Below are 21,745 nucleotides of genomic sequence, written 5' to 3' on the forward strand. Positions count from 1 at the left end.
ACAGGGTTTTTGCTCTGTGATTCAGAATGCTGACCTTACCCTTATTGCCTGTGTTTTTTAAAAACTGATTATTAGCATATACAAATACAGGTACTCAGAAATATAACTTTATCATTTTAAAGCAATTTGTCATACTTAATCTTGCCAAACATTTAAATGACATGAATTCACTGCTATTACTTCTTCAAAAGAATATATAAAAATTTTTAAAAAGTGAAGGTCATCAGATTACTTATTCTTCCTCTCTCCATTCCATCCTATTATTTGGGAAAACATTAATCACAAACTATAAACAACACAACCCGGGATTTTTGCAATATTCTCCTGGTGAAATAAAAATGTTGACTCAGAAAAATGAATTAAATGATCACTCAATAACTTATATGTGGAAATGAAAAATCAGATCTGAAACTTTATGTACTACATTCTGAGATCTTAATTTTACTGAATTTTAAAGTGTTTTTGTTTATTTTCTAGAACTAGAGATCTTGGTGGTATATTAAGTTCTGTTCATTAAAAGCCAGATTCAATTAGGAAAAACTATAACTGGACCATCAATATTCCTGCACAGCATATGAAAAACCCTACTTTGCCTTATTGGACAGTATAGTTTAAAAAAAAAAAAGCGCAGTGATTTGTGTGGGCATGAATCAAATGCCATCCATTCACCTTTGGTATTTCTTTTTTATTTGATGAATTTTACTTTATTTTTAAAGTTTATTATGTTATGTTAGTCACCATACAGTGCATCATTAGTTTTTAATGTAGTGTTACATGATTCACTGTTTGTGTATAATACCCAGTGCTCCATGTAATACGTGCCCTCCTTAATACCTATCACCAGGCTAACCCATCTCCCCACCCTTCTCCCCTCTGAAATCCTCAGTTTGTTTCTTGTTGTCCATAGTCTCTTATGGTTCATCTTCCTGCTGATTTCCCCCTCTTCATTCTTCCCTTTCTTTTTCTAATATCCTCCATGCTATTCCTTATGTTCCACATACAAGTGAAACCATATGATAACTGTCTTTCTCTGCTTGACTTATTTCACTTAGCATAATTCCCTCCCGTCCCATCCATGTTGATGCAAATAGTGGGTATTCATCCTTTCTGAAGGCTGAGTAACAGTCCATTGTATATTATGTACCATATCTTCTTGATTCATTCATCTGTTAAGGACATCTCGGCTCCTTCCACATTTGGCTATTGTGGACACTGCTTCTGTGAACAATGGGGTGCATGTGACCCTTCTTTTCACTACATCTGTATCTTTGGGGTAAATATCCAGTAATGCAATTGCTGGGACATAGTATAGCTCTATTCTTAGCATCCTGAGGAACCTCCATACTGTTTTCCAGAGTGGCTGTACCAGCTTGCATTCCCACCAACTGTGTAAGAGGGTTCCCCTTTCTCTACACCCTTGCCAACAGTTGTTATTTCTTGCCTTGTCAATTTTTGCTATTCTAACTGGTGTAAGGTGGAATCTCAATGTGGTTTTGATTTTAAATTTCCTGACGGCTAATGATGTTGAACATTTTTCCACATGTCTGTTAGCCATTTATATGTCTTCTTTAGAGAAATGTCTGTTCATGTCTTCTATCCATATTTTGACTTGATTATTTGTTTTTGGGGTGTTGGGTTTGAGAAGTTCTTTGTCCAGTCTTTTATCTGTAGTGTCATTTACAAATAAATTCTTCCATTCAGTGGGTTACCTCTTTTTTTGGTTGACTGTTTCCTTTGCTGTGCAGAAGCTTTTTATATTTATGAAGTCCCAAAAGTTCTAAAATTTGTATGGAATGAGAAAAGACCCAGAATCACTAAGGAAATGTTGAAAAAGAAAACCAAAGCTGGGGGGCATCACGTTGCCTGATTTCAAGCTTTATTGCAAAGCTGTGATCACCAAGACAGCATGGTACTGGCACAAAACCAAATACATAGATCAATGGAACAGAATAGACAGGCCATGGGGCACCTGGGTGGCTCAGTGGGTTAAGCCGCTGCCTTCAGCTCAGGTCATGATCTCAGGGTCCTGGGATCGAGTCCCGCATCGGGCTCTCTGCTCAGCAGGGAGCCTGCTTCCCTCTTTCTCTCTCTCTCTGCCTGCCTCTCCATCTACTTGTGATTTCTCTGTCAAATAAATAAATAAAATTAAAAAAAAAAAAAAAAAGAATAGACAGGCCAGATATGGACCCTCAACTCTATGGTCAACTAATTTTAGACAAGCAGGAAAAAATACTCAATAGAAAAAAGGCAGTTTCCTCAATAAATGGTACTTAGAAAATTGGACAGCTATATACAGAAGAATGAAACTCGACCATTCTCTTACACCATACACAAAGATAAACTCAAAATGATGAAAGACCTCAATGTGAGGCAGGAATCCATCAAAATCCTAGAGGAGAACATAGGCAGTAACCTCTTTGTTGTTGGCCACAGCAACTTCTTTCAAGACACATCTCCAAAGACAAGGGAAACAAGAGTGAAAATAAACTTTTGGGACTTTATCAAGATAAAAAGCTTCACATTTAGTTGGCCCCCAAAAGCATGTACAACAGGCTGGCATACTACAACCCCGTAAAGGGGTTGTTTGTTCCTGGCTTGTTTACTCTCTTCTGCCTGGTACCCATTTTTCTGGCTTGGTAACACCAACTGTGATCTTCTAGACGGTTCTACTATCTTCTTGGATTTTGGCTTTGTTCATTTCTTCAGTTCTGGAATTCTGAGGGATCTTGTGAGAACTTCCCATTTTAGTCCCTGAACCTTGAGATTCCACTCAGTCATCTGGATAGTGTTGGGAATGGATGGGATTAAGTCACTGTCTCTCCCACTCATGGATGTAAACTTCACTGTTCAAAAGTGAATTATTTTTTTAGAGGTAGTCCAGTGTGGGCTTTTAAGTACAGGGATATTCTGGGAAAGCTGATCTACATCCAGTGATATCATTCATCAGGATTTGTGATAAGCACAAGGGGCATGATGATCTGTCAGATACTCTCAGTTTGAAAAGCCAAAGTGCCTGTGCCCCCAGAACAGTGACCAACTGTACCATGTGCAGCCAAAGAAGATCTGGTTCCTGTCCCAGGGAGGTTACACGAGGCGCAGGCATGTGTATTAGTTCCTACTGCTGATGGAACACATTATCACAAGCTTGTAGCTCAAAACACTACAAATTTATTCTCATACAGTTTGGGAGGTCAGAATCCAAAATAAATCTCACTGGGCTAAAAATCAGGTGTTATTAGAGCAGTGTTCCTTCCAGAGGCTCCACGGGAGAATTCGCTTCCTTGCCTTTCACAACTTCTAGAGTGCAAACGGATTCCTTGGCTTGTGGCCCCTTCCTCCATCTTCAAAGTGTAAGCAGCAAAGCACCTTCAAGTCTCTCTAACACTTTTCCAGTTCCCTCTTTCACTTACAAGGGTCTTTGTAACGACATTGGGCCCACATGGATAAACCAGGATACTCTTCCCATCCCAAGATCTTAACTTAATTTCTGCAAATCTCTTTGGTTATGTGAAATAACACATTTACAGTTTTGGAGAATTAGGATATAGATATCTCTGGCAGGGCATTATTCTCCCCCCCCCTTTTTAATGTTAAGATACATATAACATAAAATTTACCATCTTATTTTAGGTGTATAGTTCATTGATATTAAATACATTCATTATAATGTTTAACCTTCACTACCAACCATCCCCATAACTCTTTCATCTATACCTAGTAAACAATAATTCCCCACCTCCACTTCCCCCTACAACCACATTCTACTTCCTGTCTCTATGACTTTGACTACTCTAAGTACTTCATATAAGTGAAATCATCACAGAATATTTAGTTTCTTTGTGACTGGTTTATTTCACTTAGCATAATGTCCCCGAGGTTCATCTATATTATTGAATGTGCCAGAATTTCCCTACTTTTTAAGGCTAAGTAATATTCCATTGAATGTATACACCACTTTTTGTGTATCCATTCATCCACTGATGAACACCTGGATTGCTTTCGTGTTTTAGCTATTGCAAAAAATGCTTCTGTGAACACAGGCATACAAATAGGTTTTTAAAATCCTCTTTTCCCAATTCTTTCAGATACATGCCCAGAAGTGGAATTGCTTGATCACATGGTAATTCTATTTTTAATTTTCTGAGGAACTGCCAAATTTTCCACAGCAGCTATATCATTTACACTCACAGCAATAATGCACAAGGGTTCAAATTTCTCTGCATCCTCACTAACACTTGCTATTGTCTTTTTTTTTTTTAAAGATTTTATTTATTTATTTGACAGAGATGACAAGTAGGCAGAGAGGCAGGCAGAGAGAGAGGAGGAAGCAGATTCCCTGCTGAGCAGAGAGCCCGATGTGGGGCTCGATCCCAAGACCCTGAGATCATGACCTGAGCTGAAGGCAGAGGCTTTAACCCACTGAGCCACCCAGGTGCCCCCCTTTTTTTTTTTTGATAGTAGCCATCCTAATGGGTATGATGAGGTATCTCACTATAGTTTTGATTTGTATTTTATTATCAGTAATGTTAAACTTCTTTTCATGTGCTCATTGGGCATTTGTATATCTTCTTTGGAGAAATGCCTATTTAAGTTTTTTTTGCTCATTTTTAAAAAAAGGTGTTATTTATTTATTTGAGAGAAAGAGAGAGAGTGAGAGACAGGATGAGAAGGGAGAGGGTCAGAGGGAGAAGCAGACTCCCTGCTGAGTTGGGAGCCCGATGCGGGACTCAATCTTGGCACTCTGGGATGATGACCTCACACCACCCAGGAGCCCTTGCCCATTTTTTAAAGTGTTTTTGTTGTTGTTGTTGTTGTGGAGTTTTAGGAGTTTTCCATGGTTTCCGTATATTAATTCCTTGTCAGATATATAATTTGCAAATATTTTATCCCATTCTCCAAGTTGCCTTTATACTGTGTTGATACCATCTTTTAATGCATAAATTTAAAAATTTTTCATGAGAAAAATACTTTTTCTTTGTCATTGTTAATGTATAAAAATGCAATTGCTTTTTGTTACTAGACTTTGTATTCTGCTACCTTGCCAAATTCATTTACTATTTTAACAGGTTTTTCCTTTCTTTCTTTCTTTTCTTTTTTTCTTTTTGGTGTGAAGTCTTAAGGGTTTTCTACATCTAAGAGCATATCATTTGCAAACAGAGATCATTCTAGTAACACTACACTTCTGATTTGGATGCCTTTTATTTATTTATTTATTTTTTGCCTAATGGCAAAAACTGGGACAGAAATCCCAGTACTATGTCGAGTTGAAATGGCAGAAGTGGGCATCCTTGCCTTGTTCCTGATCTTAAAGGAAAATCTAGTCTTTCACCATGATTATGATGTTCCCTGTGGGATTTGCATATATGGTTTTTATTATGTGGAGGTACTTTCTTTCTGTTCCTAGTTTTTTTGAGGGTTTTAAAAAATTAAAAAAAAAAGATTTTATTTATTAGTGAGGGAGAGAGCGAACGTGTGCACATGTATGATCAGGGGAGAGACAAAGGGCGAGGGATAGGGAGATAGCAAATCTCTCATGCAGACTCCACTCTGAGCAAGGAGCCTGATGTGGGACTTGACTTTAACAGTCCTGAGATCATGACCTGAGCTGAAAGCAAGAGTAACATGCTTAAACAACTGAGTCATCCAGGCACCCCAAGTGTTTTATAATGAAAGGGTGTTGAATTTGTCCAATGCTTTTTCTGTATCAATTATGATCACGCATTTTTGTTTCCATCATTCTGTTAACGTGGTCTAATTACAATGACTGATGTTCATTTACTGAACTGTCTTTGCATTGCAGGAATAAATCCCACTTGGTCATGATGTACATAATCCTTTTACCACGCCTGCTAGATTTGGCTTGGTAGTTTTGTTGAACATTTTTACATCAATGTTCATAAGGGTTATCAGTGTGTAATTTTCTCTCTGTGTCGCACCTTTGTCTAGCTTTGGTTTCAGGGTAATGCTGGCTTCATAGAATGAGTCAAAGTGTTCCCTTCCCTTCAGTTTTTGAGAAAGGCTTGAGAAAGATTGGTGTTAGTTCTTCAAATATTTGGTAGAATTCACAACTAAAGCTATCAAGTCTAGTGCTTTCCTTTGAACATTTTTGATTACTGATTCAATCTCCTTACTAGTTCTATAGGTCTATTCAGATTTTCTATTTCTTTCTGACTTAGCCTTGGTAGGTATTTTGTTCCTAGAAATTTATCCATTTCATCTAGGTTATCCAATTTGTTGGCATACATTGTTAATAGCTCTCTCTCATAATCCTTTTTATTTCTGTAGAATTGATAGTAATGTTCCCACATTCTTTTCTTCCCTCACCTTTACTGAGGTATAATTGACAAACAAAATTATAACTTATTTAAAGTATACAACATGATGATTTGATATATGGATACATTGTGAAATGATTCTCACAATCAAGTTAACACATCCATTACTTCACATAGTTATATAGTAGAATGCTTAAAATCTACTCTCTTAGTAAATGTCAAGTATATTATAACTATAGGAAATATGGAACACTTCAAGAATTTGAGTGTCATCCTTGTGCAGGAGCCATACTAATCTCTGTGTTGTTCCAGTTTTAGCACTCCATTTTCATTTGAGCTTAATAATTTGATTCTTCTCTCTCTCTTTTTTTTGTTCATCTAGTTGAAGGTTTTGTTAATTTTCTTGCTCCTTTCAAAGAACTCAAAGTTTGGTTTGATTGATTCTCTTTTTGTTATTTTGTTCTCTATTTCATTGATCTCTGCTATAATCTTTATTATCTTCTTCCTTCTGCTTTGAGTTTAGTTTGCTCTTCTTTTTCTAGTTCCTTAAGTTGTACAGTTAGTTTTTTTTTTTTTTTTTTTAAGATTTGATTTATTTGAGAGGGAGAGGGAGAGGGACTGAGTGAGCATGAGTGGGAGGGAAGGGTGGGGCAGAGGGAGAGGGAGAGGCAGACTTCCTGCTCATCAGGGAGCCTGATTCAGGGCTTGATTCCAGGATCCTGAGATCATGACCTGAGCTGAAGGCAGACACTTAACTGACTGAGCCACAGAGCTGCCTCTGTATAGTTAGGTTGTGGATTTGAAATATTTCTTTTTTAATGTAAATGTTTATAGTTATACACTTCCTCCCTCAGCAGTGCTTTTATTGTGTCTTCTAAGTTTTGATATATTATATTGTTTTCATTTTCATTCATTGTTAAGAATTTTCAAATTTCCCTTGTGATTTTTTCCCTCAATCCATCTGTTGTTTAAGAGTGTGTTGTTTAATTTCCACAAATTTGTGAATTTTTTAGTTTTACTTCTATAATTAATTTTTAACTTCATCCTGTTATAGTTGGAGAAGATACTTTGAATGGTATCTATCTTTTTAAATCTCCTGAGACTTCATCTTTGGCCTAACAGCTGGTCTATCCTGGAACATGTCCCATGTGCACTTGAGAAGAATGTGTATTTTGTTTTTTCTGGGTAGTGTTCAGGAGAGGCATCATTCTGCTTATCACAATGGGACTCGTTATTTACAATCCATGCATTTATTCAACAAATATTTATGGAGGACCTACTTTGTGACAAGGACTACTCAATGCACTAGGGATCAGCAGTAAAATCTATGCCCTTTTCCTGATAAAGCTTATATTTTAGTGCAGGAAGATATTAGGAACAAATAAACTATATATGAAATCGTATGGCAGGTATACAAAGTGCTACAGTGAAGCAGGGGACATGGCCAGATATGAAGATGTAGGTGAATGTATAATACTATTTTATACAGGATAGTTGGGAAAGCTCCTTCCTCCCTCCTTCCCTCCCTCCCTCCCTCCCTTCCTTTAAATATTTTATTTATTTGACAGAGAGACAGTGAGAGAGGGAACACAAGCAGGGGGGGTGGGAGAGGGAGAAGCAGGCTCCCTTCTGAGCAGGGAGCCTGATGCAGAGTTGGATCCCAGGACCCCAGGATCATGACCTGAGCTGAAGGCAGACACTTAACAACTGAACCACCCAGGCATCCCAGGGGAAGCTCTTTCTAAAGTGTTAAGTAAGAAGAGTTCTATAGAAAGTGAGGAAGGAAGCCATGAGGTTGTGAGACCAGAGTGTTTTTTACAGAAAAGCAGCAGGTGTCAGGTCTTGGGAGTCAGGAAAATGCAGGACATGTTCAAGAAATAGCAAGGCCAGGGGCGCCTGGGTGGCTCAGTGGGTTAAAGCCTCTGCCTTCAGCTCAGGTCATGATCTAAGGGTCCTGGGATGGAGCCCTGCATTGGGCTCTCTACTCAGCAGGGAGCTTGCTTCCCCCATTCTCTCTGCCTACTTGTGATCTCTGTCTGTCAAATAAATAAATAAAATCATATATATATATATATATGAAATAGCAAGGCCAGTGTGGCTATAGCAGACTGAGGGAATAGAAGAATTAGGAGACAAGATCAGAGAGGCCAGGAAGATCAGGTAGGGTCTTATAGACCACTGTAGAGAAAAAAAAGGATTTCACTAAATGAGAAGGAAAGTCATTGTAAGGTTCAGAGGAGTGATGTATCTGACTTAAGTTTAAAAATAATCACTATAGGGGTGCCCGGGTGGCTCAGTTGGTTGGGCGGCTGCCTTCGGCTCGGGTCATAATTCCAGGGTCCTGGAATCGAGCCCCGCATCGGGCTCCCTGCTTGGCAGAGAGCCTGCTTCTCTCTCTCCCCCTCTCCCTGCCGCTCTGCTTACTTGTGCTCTCTCTCTAGCTCTCTGTCAAATAAACAAATAAAATATTTTTTAAAAATCACTATATTCAAAGGGGCATGTGCACCCAAATGTTTATAGCAGCAATGTCCAAAATGGCCAAACTATGGAAAGAACCTAGATGTCCATCAACAGATGAATGGATAAAGAAGATGTGGTGGGGTGCCTGGGTGTCTCAGTGGGTTAAAGCCTTTGCCTTCGGCTCAGGTCATGGTCCCAGGGTCCTGGGATCGAGCCCCACATCGGGCTCTCTGCTCAGCATGGAGTCTGCTTCCCCTCTCTCTCTGCCTGCCTCTCTGCCTACTTGTGATCTCTGTCTGTCAAATAAATAAATAAAATATTAAAAAAGGAAGATGTGGTGTGTGTGTATAGATTACATATATGAATGAATATTAGCAGCCATCAAAAAAAATGAAATCTTCCCATTTGCGACGACGTGTATGGAACTAGAAGGTATTATGCTAAGTGAAGTAAGTCAGTCAGAGAAAGACAATTATCATATGATCTCTCCGATAAGAGGAATTTGAGAAACAAGACAGAGGATCATAGGGGGAGGAGGGGAAAATGAAACAAGATGAAATCAGAGAGGGAGACAAACCATAAGAGACTCTTAATCTCAAGAAACAAACTAGGGGTTGCTGGTGGGGAGAGGGATAGGGTGGTTGGGTGATGAACACTGGGTAGAGTATGTGCTATGGTGGGTGCTGTGAATTGTGTAAGACTGATAATTTACAGACCTGTACCCCTGATGCAAATAATACATTATATATTAATAAAAAAATAAAAATGTAAAAAAATATCACATAGCTAATTGGTTGAAGAGCTTTTAGAAGAGCCAAGGCAGAGGCAGGGAGGCTGTTTGGATTATCCAAGTGAGAGATCATGGTGGATGAACCAGGTTGGTAGCTATGACTGTGGTGGGAAGTGGCTGGATTCTGAGAGTCTTCAGATGGGAAAGTCAGGATTTCTTGATAGACAGGATGTAGGTGTGAGGAAAGAGGAGTAAAAAATGGCTCACTGGATTTTGGCCTGAGTAACTAGAAAAATGTGGCTGCCATTTATAGAAATGGGGAAGACAGTGGATAGAACATGACTGGGGTGGAAAACCAGGAGTTCAGTCTTAAACTGTTAAACTCAAGATGCCTGTTAGACATCTAAGTGGAGATAGTGAACTAGAAATTGGATAAAATGAGTTTTCCAAAGGTAGCTATTTTTGTCAGTTTTGTCCCCAGGGCTTAGAACAGTGGTCTGACATAGTAGCCACTCAATAAACATTTGTTGAATGACTGAATAAATATATAAGCCAAAGGTCAGAGGAGTGGTTGAACTTGAGACATGTGGGGGTCACCAACACATACATGGTACTTAAAGCCAGGAGCCTATCCAGTAAGTGAGCACAGATAGTGGTTTGAGTATTGAACCTTGGGATACTCACACATTTAGAAGTTGGGGAGAGAAGAACAAATCGCAAAGGAAACTAAAAAATAGAAACCAACAGGGTAGGAAGAAAACCAGGAAAGAATGGTGTCCTAGAAGCAAAGTGAAGATAGTTTCAAGGAGAAGGAAGGAATCAATAAAAAAGTTTAACTAAAAATAAATGATAACTGAAAAAAGGATGAAATTTATAAAAATGACTGTTAAATCCTATTTTTAGATTTTTATAAAAACTAACTGCATATGTCTGGGATGGGAAGATGGTATGGTGACGGGGATTGGAATACAGCTCTCAGGGGTAACTGGGGGAAAAGGCTTAGCAAATTAGCTGCCTAACAGTTCAAATGAGGAAAGAGTATTGCTTTTTTACCAATGAATATTATTCCATTTCTGACTGAATTAATAGGAGCACAATGTACATAACAAGAAAGGTTCAGTTTGGGAACCTTGGAACCTTCCACTACCTTGGAAGCACTGGCTCCAGCACTGGGTGCCATACCACATTCAGGACACTGATGTATCAGAAAGTTCCCTAGGAAAGTGACTTGTGTGGTAGAAGTATCTGGAGCTGAAATATCTCAGAAGTATATCAGAACTGAAGGCCATAGAAGTTATTTTCAAACTGAAGAGGTATTATATTGTTATTTACGACCCCAGAGAAAAGACATTACCTGAAAACAGATAGTAGATAAACTTCTGAAAATCTTTCTAAGAATTAGAACACCCCAAAGTTAAATGGGATATTGGTAAGGTATTACATTCTTCCCTATTCTGGAAAAAGTAGAAGATCACATCCACTTAAGTGGCAGAGGGTACTCAAACCTCAGCTGGGCATGGAACACAACGATGTCTAAGATTCTGTTCACTCCTGGGTTGCTGTAACAGCTGTGAATCTACTTGGAAAATTATACTCTCCTACACACTCCTACACACACACACACACACACACACACACACACACTGTAGCTTGTTTGATGCAGATCTAATTTGGAGCCCCACTGAAGGGAATGCGGATGATTTAGTGGAGATGTAAGAGGAAGAGAAAACTGAAGGAGGGAAAGATGTATGTGTAAGCATTGTAAGATACCTGGATATTTGGTTAGAGAAGGAAAGAAGTATAGGGACAATTACAATAAGATTATCAAGTAGGGTGAGGCTAGCTAATATTTGGGAGGATTTCCAAAGTGCCTGATGATAAGTTTCAGTTTAACTCCAAGAGGAGTTTCTGGGAAGGAAACCTTCCTGGGAAGAGAAGTCATAGATGATGAAAAGAGATGGACATTCTTGTTAGTTAGAACTGACAACCTGGAAGAGGCTGGAGAAAGAGGAAGACCAGGAGGACACCAATGGAAACAAGAGGTAGAGGGCGAGGCCACTAAGAAGAAACTGGGGCTCTGACAGAGGTCTGAGTAGAGGCCCAAGAAAGTGGAAGATACAGAGGTGATGGCCTCAAGATAGTCAACTAAAGGTAGAAGGAAGAAGTGTCAGGGAGGAGCCCAGGAGGTGAGAGTACAAGCAGCTCTGGGTGACTGACAACAGGATCTAGTTCTGGATCTTGGAATTGTGGGTTAGGGCTACTGTCCAAACATGTCTCTCCGAGCGGACATTTCTAACCTCCTAGCTTTAGCTTTCTTATAGGCACTGTAAGTAGCGAAGGGCCCTGTATTGCTTTTGGCTGGTTTTGCTGATGTTCTGGCTTCTCCTATCTTCAGAATTTGGCAGTTAGGCTGAAGGAGCTCTTCCAGAGGCTCTGCTGTGCGGCCAAATGAAGGCAATTGCTTTTGCTGGGTGAGTAACTGGGAGGAAAAACTGTCATATTGGGGCAGCAGTACCTCCTGCCTGAGTTTCCCTGCTTCCCTTCTGGCGCCTCTAATCCATTCCTCACAGAGTAAACAGATGCTCTTTCTACTTTTTAAGTAATCAGATCATGCCACTCTCTGGCTTAAAATCCTCACATGGCTTCCCATCATACATTGAATAAAACCCAGACTTCTTCTCTCTCGGTCCTCAACTCCTGGCCCTTACTTCGACTTCATCGAGCACTTTCTTTCCTGCTCGTCACAGTCTAGTATTCTGCCTTCTCTGTTTCTGGAACACACCTGCCCCAGATATTTGGGAGTCATCAACTTAGCGTTTCTTCTCAACTACAATATTCTTCCCTTGGATCATTACATGGTTGACTCCTTAGTTTCAGTGTCATCTCCCCAGAGAGGCTTCCCTAACCTCTCCACCTACAAGCCACTGTACTATTACCCACTTTATTTTCTCGTATTGCCACCACTAGTTCATATTATCTAATTTGTTTACTGATTTATTGTCTTCTTTTCCTGTTAGATTGTAAGTTCCATAAGTGGAGGTGTTTTGTCTACTACTACAGCCTTAATGCCTGGACAAATGTCTGGCATATATCAACTGCTCAATAACTTGTAATGAATAAGGAGTAAACAAGTGAATGAATAAAGAATATAAGATAAATGAATGGATAAAGAATAAATAAAGGGATGAATAAATAAAGCAATGGAAGGAAGTGAGTAAGAATTAGTCTCATTCCTGCCCAAGGAATGAAGGTCTTGAATATCTTCTCACCTCAGAGGGAGAAGAATATGAGATGTGGGCAGCCGTTCTTCCCATGTGAAGAGCAGGTGCAGGAAATGGGGTCCTGGCATAGATTAACTATATACACTGGTGTTTGCTAACTCTGCCAGTCACAAGCTATCTCCTTTTTATTTTGTTTTTGGCTGGTGCTATGTGCCTCAAGGGGAACTGCTAGGACATGGAGAATCCTTCCTTAGGGAAATCTTAGTTGAAGACATAAAACAAATACATAGGACAAGAGAACTAATGAATTAGCAGTAGGCAAATATTAAGTAAGAGGTATAAATAGTAGGTTCCAGCTCATATTTCGGAGGCAAGCATCCCTTTGATTATATCATAGAGGACTGAAATGGATTCTGGGGGATAAGTTAGAGGTAACTAAAGACACATGACAAGAATCATGAGCAGAATAAGGAGGTGAAGAGCAATAGCCTACTTCGGGTGAAAGCCAATGGGTTTTAGAATCTGACATATTAAGTATAACTTCTTGGTAGAAGCTGCCAGTAGGAATTCCAAGAGGACATGTCCATCAGGGCTTTGTTATGAATATGATCTGTGCCTTAAATTCACTTGCTCCTGCCTTGCTTTACTTTTTCCTATTTTCTTTTGTTCTAGTTTTTTCACTAAAAAAATATACTGTACTCTCTCACAAATCTGTTTGGAAAAAAGTGGGGAACAATAAATATATATTAAAAACAGCACCTCAGGCAAGAGACAGATGTGTTAGTTCCCATTTGCCCCTGCCTTGTCTAAGCCTGTAAGGGAAGAATTATCAAATTCACTTTTACAATGTGAGGAAACAGGCTTTGAGAAGCCAAATCTGCCACTGGTCCCAGAGCTAGGACAGCAGGAACAGCACCCACCTTTTTCTGACTCCCAATCTGTGCTCTTCAACACAACCCCACACAAAGGTTTTCTTCTTGAGATCCTGCCCTCCAAAGTTCTAGAACCAGGAGGAGTCTAACTGCAAGTATATCCTGGATATATTCTGCTGCTCTAAGCCTGGTGAGCCCACACAGGTACTGACAGTCTGCCTTCGTCATACCTTATCCCCTCTGGGAGTGGTAAGTGACTGAAGGCTACCCCTAAACGTTGGTCTTGTGGGGTATGATCCAGAAAGCTCCCTTTCTCTGGCACAGTGCCTGGCACATAGTGGACATACAAGTTGAATTGTAGCAATGAAATGGTCATCATTCTGTCTCTATAACTTAACTAAGTCTTTATTAGCAGGGATGGATCTTTCAGAAATCTCTAAACTAGCCATTACCCAGTTGTGAATATAGAAATAGCCCAGAAGTTTTGCTCTTGTGTTCTTCTCACTCTCTAGCTCTGAAGCATGCGGCAGTCACTCCTCCTTATCACTCTTAGAGGCTACCGTGCTCCCTTGGTATGAGCAGCATTGCTGGAATGTAACTCTACAAGGAGCATTTAGCCTGGGACACATAAAAGGTGTTCACCAAATGTTACTTTCTTTACTTTTACTTGCTGAGTCCTATTATATTTACTTCATTCCCTATCTCCCAATTTCAGAAAGTCTTTTGTCTAAGGACAGTAGCTAATGACCACAAAAGGTTTGAAAGTTAATAGAAGTGATGTCAAAAGATAGGGTGACAATACCAGATATAAGACTGCAGAGAGAACAGAAGACAGATGAGAACAGGATATTGGAAACACATTTATCTTCAGAGTAGGCTGGAACGTGGAAGATTGCATCTTTCAAACACAACTATGGCAATATTTCTGGTCCTATATGCTCTTCTAGGACCTTCATATTCCCCATGAGGAGGTGAAGTCCTATTTCTCCTCCCTTTGAAGCAGTTGGGGGGATGTTGTGACTCTCTTGATGAACAGAATTCAGAGGAAGTCATTCTGCATAACTTCCGAGGCTAGCTCATAAAAGGTAATATGGTTTCTACTTAGTTCTTTGTCAAGATACTCCTTCTTGGAATGTGGCACCACATTGGAAATCCAAATTAGCACTGCAGAGTGACCAGATAGAAAGGTCTTCAGCTAACAGCCATATGAACTACAGATTTGTGTGAATAAGCACTTTGATTTCAACTGCTAGCCTTCCAACTTCTAGCCTTCTTCCAACTGAGGCCCAGATATCGTGGAACAAAAACGAGCCATTCTTGATACAAACATAGTGATCCAAAGGGGCACGTGCACCCGAATGTTTATAGCAGCAATGTCCACAATAGCCAAACTATGGAAAGAACCTAGATGTCCATCAACAGATGAGTGGATCAAGAAGATGTGGTATATATACACAATGGAATACTATGCAGCCATCAAAAGAAATGAAATCTTGCCATTTGCGACAACATGGATGGAACTAGAGCATATCATGCTTAGCGAAATAAGTCCAGCAGAGAAAGACAACTATCATATGATCTCCCTGATATGAGGAAGTGGTGATGCAACATGGGGGCTTAAGTGTGGAGGAGAAGAATCAATGAAACAAGATGGAATTGGGAGGGAGACAAACCATAAGTGACTCTTAATCTCACAAAACAAACTGAGGGTTGCTGGGGGGAGGGAGGTTGGGAGAAGGGGGTGGGATTATGGACACTGGGGAGGGTATGTGCTTTGGTGAGTGCTGTGAAGTGTGTAAACCTGGTGATTCACAGACCTGTACCCCTGGGGATAAAAATATATGTTTATAAAAAATAAAAAATTTTAAAAAATTAAATTAAATAGCTGATAAAAAAAAAAACAAGCCATTCTCTATGTATCTTGACAAAATTCCTGACACAAAGTCTGTGAGATTAATAGATGGCTTTTTTTTTTTTTTTTTAAGATTTTTTTTTTTTTTAAATGTACTCTCTACCCCTGATGTGGGGCTTGAACTCATGACCCTGAGATCAAGAGTTGCACGCTCTAATGCTGAGCTAGCCAGGTGCCCCTACAGATGGCTGTCTTATGCCACTAAGTTTTGGGGTGATTTGTTATATAGTCATAGTAATTGGAACAAGGAGAAGAAAAGCAAAGGAAAATATGTGGAAGGGTAAGACCAGAGAAGTTCAGGGAGAAGAGCAAGATTAGAATATTCTGTAAGTTGTCAAAGAGCAATCAAGACTAGTTCTAATGGGTAGCAGTAGGAAAACACGTTACAGATGGGTATGAGAGATTTATTAGGCATTAAAACTTACCAATGACAGAATACATTCCCTTAATAAGTAATGAGTTCCCTGTCAAAAGAGATATTCAAATATAGACTGGATGAGGTTATTGAAGAGATTCACACATGAATAGAAGACTGGATTAAGGTAACATTAAGGCTCCTTCCAATCAGCAAAATGTGACAACAGATTAGATCTGGGGTACAAGGAAGAGAGATGAGACAGAGATGACAATGTCTGGAGTCTGATGAGGTCATATATAGAGAGACTTAGAGAGGATTAAAATAAATTCTTTTTCATTCCTTTTGCTTCTTCCCTGGGTGATTGTTAATGGTTTCTCCCACATTCTACCTCCTCTCTAATACGTTCTCCACCAGGTACTCTTGATACTTGATTAATGCTCTCAGAATATGCTTCTTAGCAAGCCACTTCAAAGGTTTTTGATGACACCACTATAACCACATCTCAGCAAGTCATTTTATATAGTTCACACAGTACTCTTACATTTATTATCTAATCTTTTCTATCTATCTTATCTATCTTATTATTACACTTATTATCTAACCTCCTAACAACCTGGGGGGCACTAAAATCACCACTACAGACATCTCACAATGAAGCTCAAGGAAGTACTCCACTGGTTCTTCATGTATCTCTCCCATGATGTCTTGGCTTTAGTTCTTTTCCATATTTGCCTTTCTCCTCAGCTCTAAATGTTCCAACCTTTCCTGTCTTTCAAGGTCTATATTAAATTTTAGTCATTCTAGGGAATCGCTAATTCCTACAACAAAGAATGGTCTTTCCCTCCTTTTAACTCCATCGATAATGATGTAATAACAGTAGCCAATGTTTACTAAGCATGTACTACATGCCAGGCAATGTGCTAAGTGCTTCCATGTGTTATCTTCTATCCTCTGTATCACTCTCTGCCTTATACAGTGGGTCTCTGTATACACGTCTTCTTTCCTCTACTAGTTGACGAGGTCCTTGAGGACACAAGTGATGTCTGAGTCATTTCTGCTTTCTCCCAAGCTTAGCACAGCGCCTGGCACAGAGCAAGTGCTACATAAATATTTGTTTAATGCATGAGTCAATAATTCAAGCAGGCAAAGTTAAAGTTTACCTTTGCCTGAACAAATGGTTTTCAAGCACCCTTAAACACTTGAGAAGCACTCATTTATATCCACATAGTTAATGAGCTAAATTATAAATCATTCTTATCATTTTGTGACACTGGTTTCCAGGGACCTTGGCTAGAACCCATTTTAGTTTAGTGTAGTTTAGTGTAGTTTATGGATATGAAAATTATGGATTTTAGTGTAGTTTGTGGATATGAAAATAAAACCCACAAATACATATAACAACAAACTCCTTTTTGTGTAAATACATTCTAGAATTCAGAATACTCTTCTCTAGCCAGTCAAAATTAGCTAGGTTTTATAAGCTCATCTCCTTACATGAGGACTACTGCTTCTAGCCCTCTCCCTGTGGTGCCTAGTATGGTTATGGACTAGGAAGTGATTGCTGACTCAGTGAAAGGGCTGTGTTGGCTGCAATTTATAATCACTCATTACTGTTCAGATCCTATTATTCAGCTAAGGAGTCAGCATCTTTGAGGGGGCCTCCGTAAGTCTCAGCCAATTAAGTCTGTTGAGATGCTGCCCTGAGATTTGAAAACTATCCTTTTCTCTTTACTACTTAAAGGACAAGAATGGAAAAGTGACAACAGTGAAGGCCAAACAAATGAGCATTTTTGAAAGTCCTATTACAGAGGGTTGAATTCTGCTTAAGTGATTAAGAATTGTAACTCGCAAAAAGTTCTTGGATTCACATTCTGGAGTAATCCTAACATAAAATCAATCCTTTCAGCAGAAGATCACAATTTCAATTTTTACTTAAATACAAGTTCAAAACCAGGCCTGGTACAAAAATCATCCATCTTTCCCCCACCCCCTCCCACACCAGTGCTAAAGCAAAGATTACTAACATAACCCCCTGACACCCAAATTGTCTTTCACAAAACCTAGGTAAAAATGAGAAGATTAAGGGCACAATAGGAGAGTAGAGCAAAGGCAGCCCTGCTGTAATCACCGTCACAAAGGCTGGGCCACCAGCAGACTGCAGTGTTTACCCAGAGCCCTGGGCTAATCAGTGTACTTAATTATCTCAGGGCTTGCCAACTCATAAGAAGTGATTTTTGAAGGCCTCTCTGGCTCCTCTTTGTCTTTCTATTTCTGCTGGTCATAAAAGAGCTTTGACAACAAGCCTTCCCCAACTTTCTGGCTCCTTGGTTTGTCCTGATAGCCAAAATAGGCATTATGTGAATGACTCTGATACAGCAGCCACACTACCTTTCTCCCTAGACACAGTGTGACCTTCTAGAGAGAAACTCTGACACATGTAACAAAGTGCTTTCAACAGGCCGTTGTAGGTTGTAGTTTAGAAATAAAATTTCCATGAAAAAAGGGGAAGTAGTCTGAAATAGTCATGTAAATATCAGAGGCAAACTAATCTGAAGAGGTCAGAAAGCCCTGTATTCTTGCGGCTTGGTGGCGTTCAGGAAATGTTGAGGACTGAAGGATGAGGAGAGCAGCAATTAGGGATCCTTCTTTCACCCATTCACACAAGCGGCTGATACTTATCCTGCTAAGAATTTCCTAGGTAAATTAAGCCAGGAAACCACCTGGACCTTTTTTCCTAGAATAATCTGCTTTTGTAGCAAGGCCTACTAATAGAAATTGGTTGAGTAACTAAAGATGGAGAAGGAAATTATAAGGGGAAAAATATGGACCAAGGACTCTCAAAAACCACCATGTGCCATGTGTTAACACCATGTGTTAACCACTGATTTATTTAAAATCCAGTTGCACATGAACATAGAAACAATATACATATATACAAAGACACTGGTCTACGTGGATAATCCTTAGGCATAGTTCCTCTATGGAAAACTGCTTATATTCCCTACTCTGGAGATAATACCATCTACCACTCACAAATTTCAAGTCAGAAGCCTGGGAGCCATTAGATTCCTCCCCGCTTCCTTTTACTTCCCATGCCACCAAGCTCTATGCCATCTCGCTTACATATATTTCGCCTCCTTTTAATGCATTTGCTCTTATTTCTGCTGTTCCCACAGCCCTCAACAGTTCCCACTTGCCTCATGCAAGAGCCTCTCCATTATTCCTTCCACTTCTAGGTCATGCCATTCCAGTTCTTTCTACACTTTTCACTTAACAGAAATGTGATCCTGTTACTCTCTCTTAAACAACTTCAGTGACTTTCCATAGCTATAAGCTCTTGTCTCCCTTTTGGCCCCCTAGGAGCTAACATCTGTGGGATTCATTTAATACTTCAACTCCTGTCACTCTTCATAGTTACCCTATTGTGCAGCTACATCAAACTGAGCCTGAGAAAATATCTTGTCTATCTGTATCTCTTGGTTTGGGTTGCTTCCAAACCAGGTCCTGAAACAAGGGTATGGGTACAAGGAGTTTAATTGCGACAAAGCCGATCAAGGATGTGCTACCACATAGTTTACCACCAGTGCCCCTCTGACAGACTGTACAGAACACCTTGGAACTGCCTCACTGGGGGTTAGCGGAGCTGCAGAGTAATCCACCTATTTACTGCTGGAGAGTCACTCCTGGAGGTATCAACTCCCTGGCACTTGTAGCAAACAGCTACTTGTCCAGAGAATATCCCCAGGCAGGCAGAGAAATTCAGGAATCTGTTGTCAGGCAACCTCCAGGGGTGCCAAAGACAGCAATAACATCTGCTACATCACACAGTGCATGTATTATGTCCCCTTTCTCTGTTGCATTCTTCCCGCTACTGTCTTCCTGGGTCCTTTAAGATTTAGTCCATTGAAACCTTTCTTGGGGCGCCTGGGTGGCTCAGTGGGTTAAGCCGCTGCCTTCAGCTCAGGTCATGATCTCAGAGTCCTGGGATCAAGTCCCGCATCGGGCTCTCTGCTCAGCAGAGAGCCTGCTTCCCTCTCTCTCTCTCTGCCTGCCTCTCCATCTACTTGTGATTTCTGTCAAATAAATAAATAAAATCTTAAAAAAAAAAAAAAAAGAAAAGAAAAAGAAACCTTTCTTGACCTCCTGTAGGAGTGCTTTACCTCCGTGTCTGTGAACAGTCTCTTCTGTGGCAGCTGTTAGTTTACAGGTCTGACCCCAGACCAGGCTCTGGGCAGTATCTTGGGTACCTGTCTTGGCATCTGGCACAGGGCAGATGCTCAGTGTCTATTGAAGAGGAAATGACTGTGTGTGTTAAAGAGAAAGGGATCCTATATTCCATATATGTAATTGAGAAAATCTTAAAAGAAATTAAGTATAGGCTCCTACCATTTTGAATTATACCAAGTCAAGCGTGAGAGTGCTGAGTAGGAATCTTGTATCCTAATTCAAGTTAGGTTGGCTCAGTTGCTTTCCCTATAAAAGTGGCCTCTAAGCTTCTTTTCAAGCTCCACAGATTTCAGGTGACTAAATCTGTGTGTGTAAGTGAAAGCTGAAGCCCACAAACTGTACAACAAACACATAAGGAAAAGCTTATGTGTGTGATATTCATCTGGATTTAAGGAAAGAATATAGGTGACAAAGACTTGGATGCTGGCAGGTTTATAATGCTGTGTAAACAAAAGAACCACTGTCAGAAGGGGTCTCCTGGGTGAGAGGATACCTCCCAATGAGCAGCCTGGCTACTGCACAGGGCCTAGCTGGGCAGCATGGCCAACCCTAAGTTGGCAGGCGCCAATGCCCTGGACGGAACCATGTTCCTTCTGTGAGCCTCTCTGTGGTGTGTGGTAGCACTTGATCATATTTAGGTTATAGACCCATGAAGAGCCACCTCCTAAGTTCTCACCTAATCCCTGGAAGGTAGGCTCTGTCTGCACTTCTAGAAAGGAACACTGAATATAGGTTATGCTTGGCCTCCCGAACTTTCAGGTAGTCTTAATCTTCCTAGAAATGTGACTAGGGGTAGAGGGAGGTTAACATAAAGAAGAATAGATGGGTTTTGGGGTCCTATGTATAACAGACTAAAAAAATATTAAGCCAGTTCATTTCAGAAAGCAAATTCTCTCTTTTAAAATAATCTGAACATAGTCACTGGCATTCTGTGTACATTGAATATGGATGGATATTTCTTAAGCACCTAGACTTTCGAAGTTTCAAATTTTTAATTTTTATTTTAGTTTTAATTTTCTTCTTGACATGTCCTTAAAAACCATATAATTCTTTCTCTAACAAATCGGTGGCATAAAAAAAGAGGCAGAGGGGAAAGAGAACTATTATAGAATAAGAGAGACTTGAGAGACATAACAACCAAATGACACCTGAAATTTGGATTCTGGTTCCAAGAAACTTAAGGTAGAAAGATGTCTGAGACAGTGGGGAAAAGTGAACATAGACCAGGTATGCTACAAAATTACTGTTTATTATGCTAGGTGTGATAATGGCATCAGAGATGCATGCTTTAGTGTCTTCCCTGAAATGAATACCTGAAATTTGTTATAACATGCTCTAGCTATAACTCCCTTCACCTGAAACAAAAATCCAACAAAACAAAACAAAAACTGAGGAGGTGAATGGGGGAATAAAATAAGACTGGAAAAATACTGATAATAGTTGGAGCTAGAAAATGGATACTATCAGGGCTCATCACTGTACCCTTTCATTTTAGGAATGTTTGCAAAAGTATATAAAATACAAACAAAATGGGCTACAGAAAAAAAAATTATATGCAGTGCTATTTAGAATTTAATTGTAAGAAAATTATTATTTTTTTTTTAATTTTTTATTTTTTATAAACATATATTTTTATCCCCAGGGGTACAGGTCTGTGAATCACCAGGTTTACACACTTCACAGCACTCAC

At 39.7% G+C, this 21,745-nt stretch overlaps 1 protein-coding gene and 1 pseudogene across 1 annotated transcript in view; both read right to left on the reverse strand.

Moving 5' to 3' along the window:
• Nucleotides 1-21,745, reverse strand: part of SCAPER (S-phase cyclin A associated protein in the ER) — a 519,522-nt gene that overhangs the window by 37,640 nt on the left and 460,137 nt on the right. The gene's annotated exons all lie outside the window — the stretch shown is intronic.
• LOC132000433 (U6 spliceosomal RNA) lies at nucleotides 6,514-6,612 on the reverse strand (annotated as a pseudogene).

This window comes from Mustela nigripes, chromosome 13 (assembly GCF_022355385.1).
Source record: "Mustela nigripes isolate SB6536 chromosome 13, MUSNIG.SB6536, whole genome shotgun sequence".
In the NCBI taxonomy this organism is placed as follows: Eukaryota; Metazoa; Chordata; class Mammalia; order Carnivora; family Mustelidae; genus Mustela; species Mustela nigripes.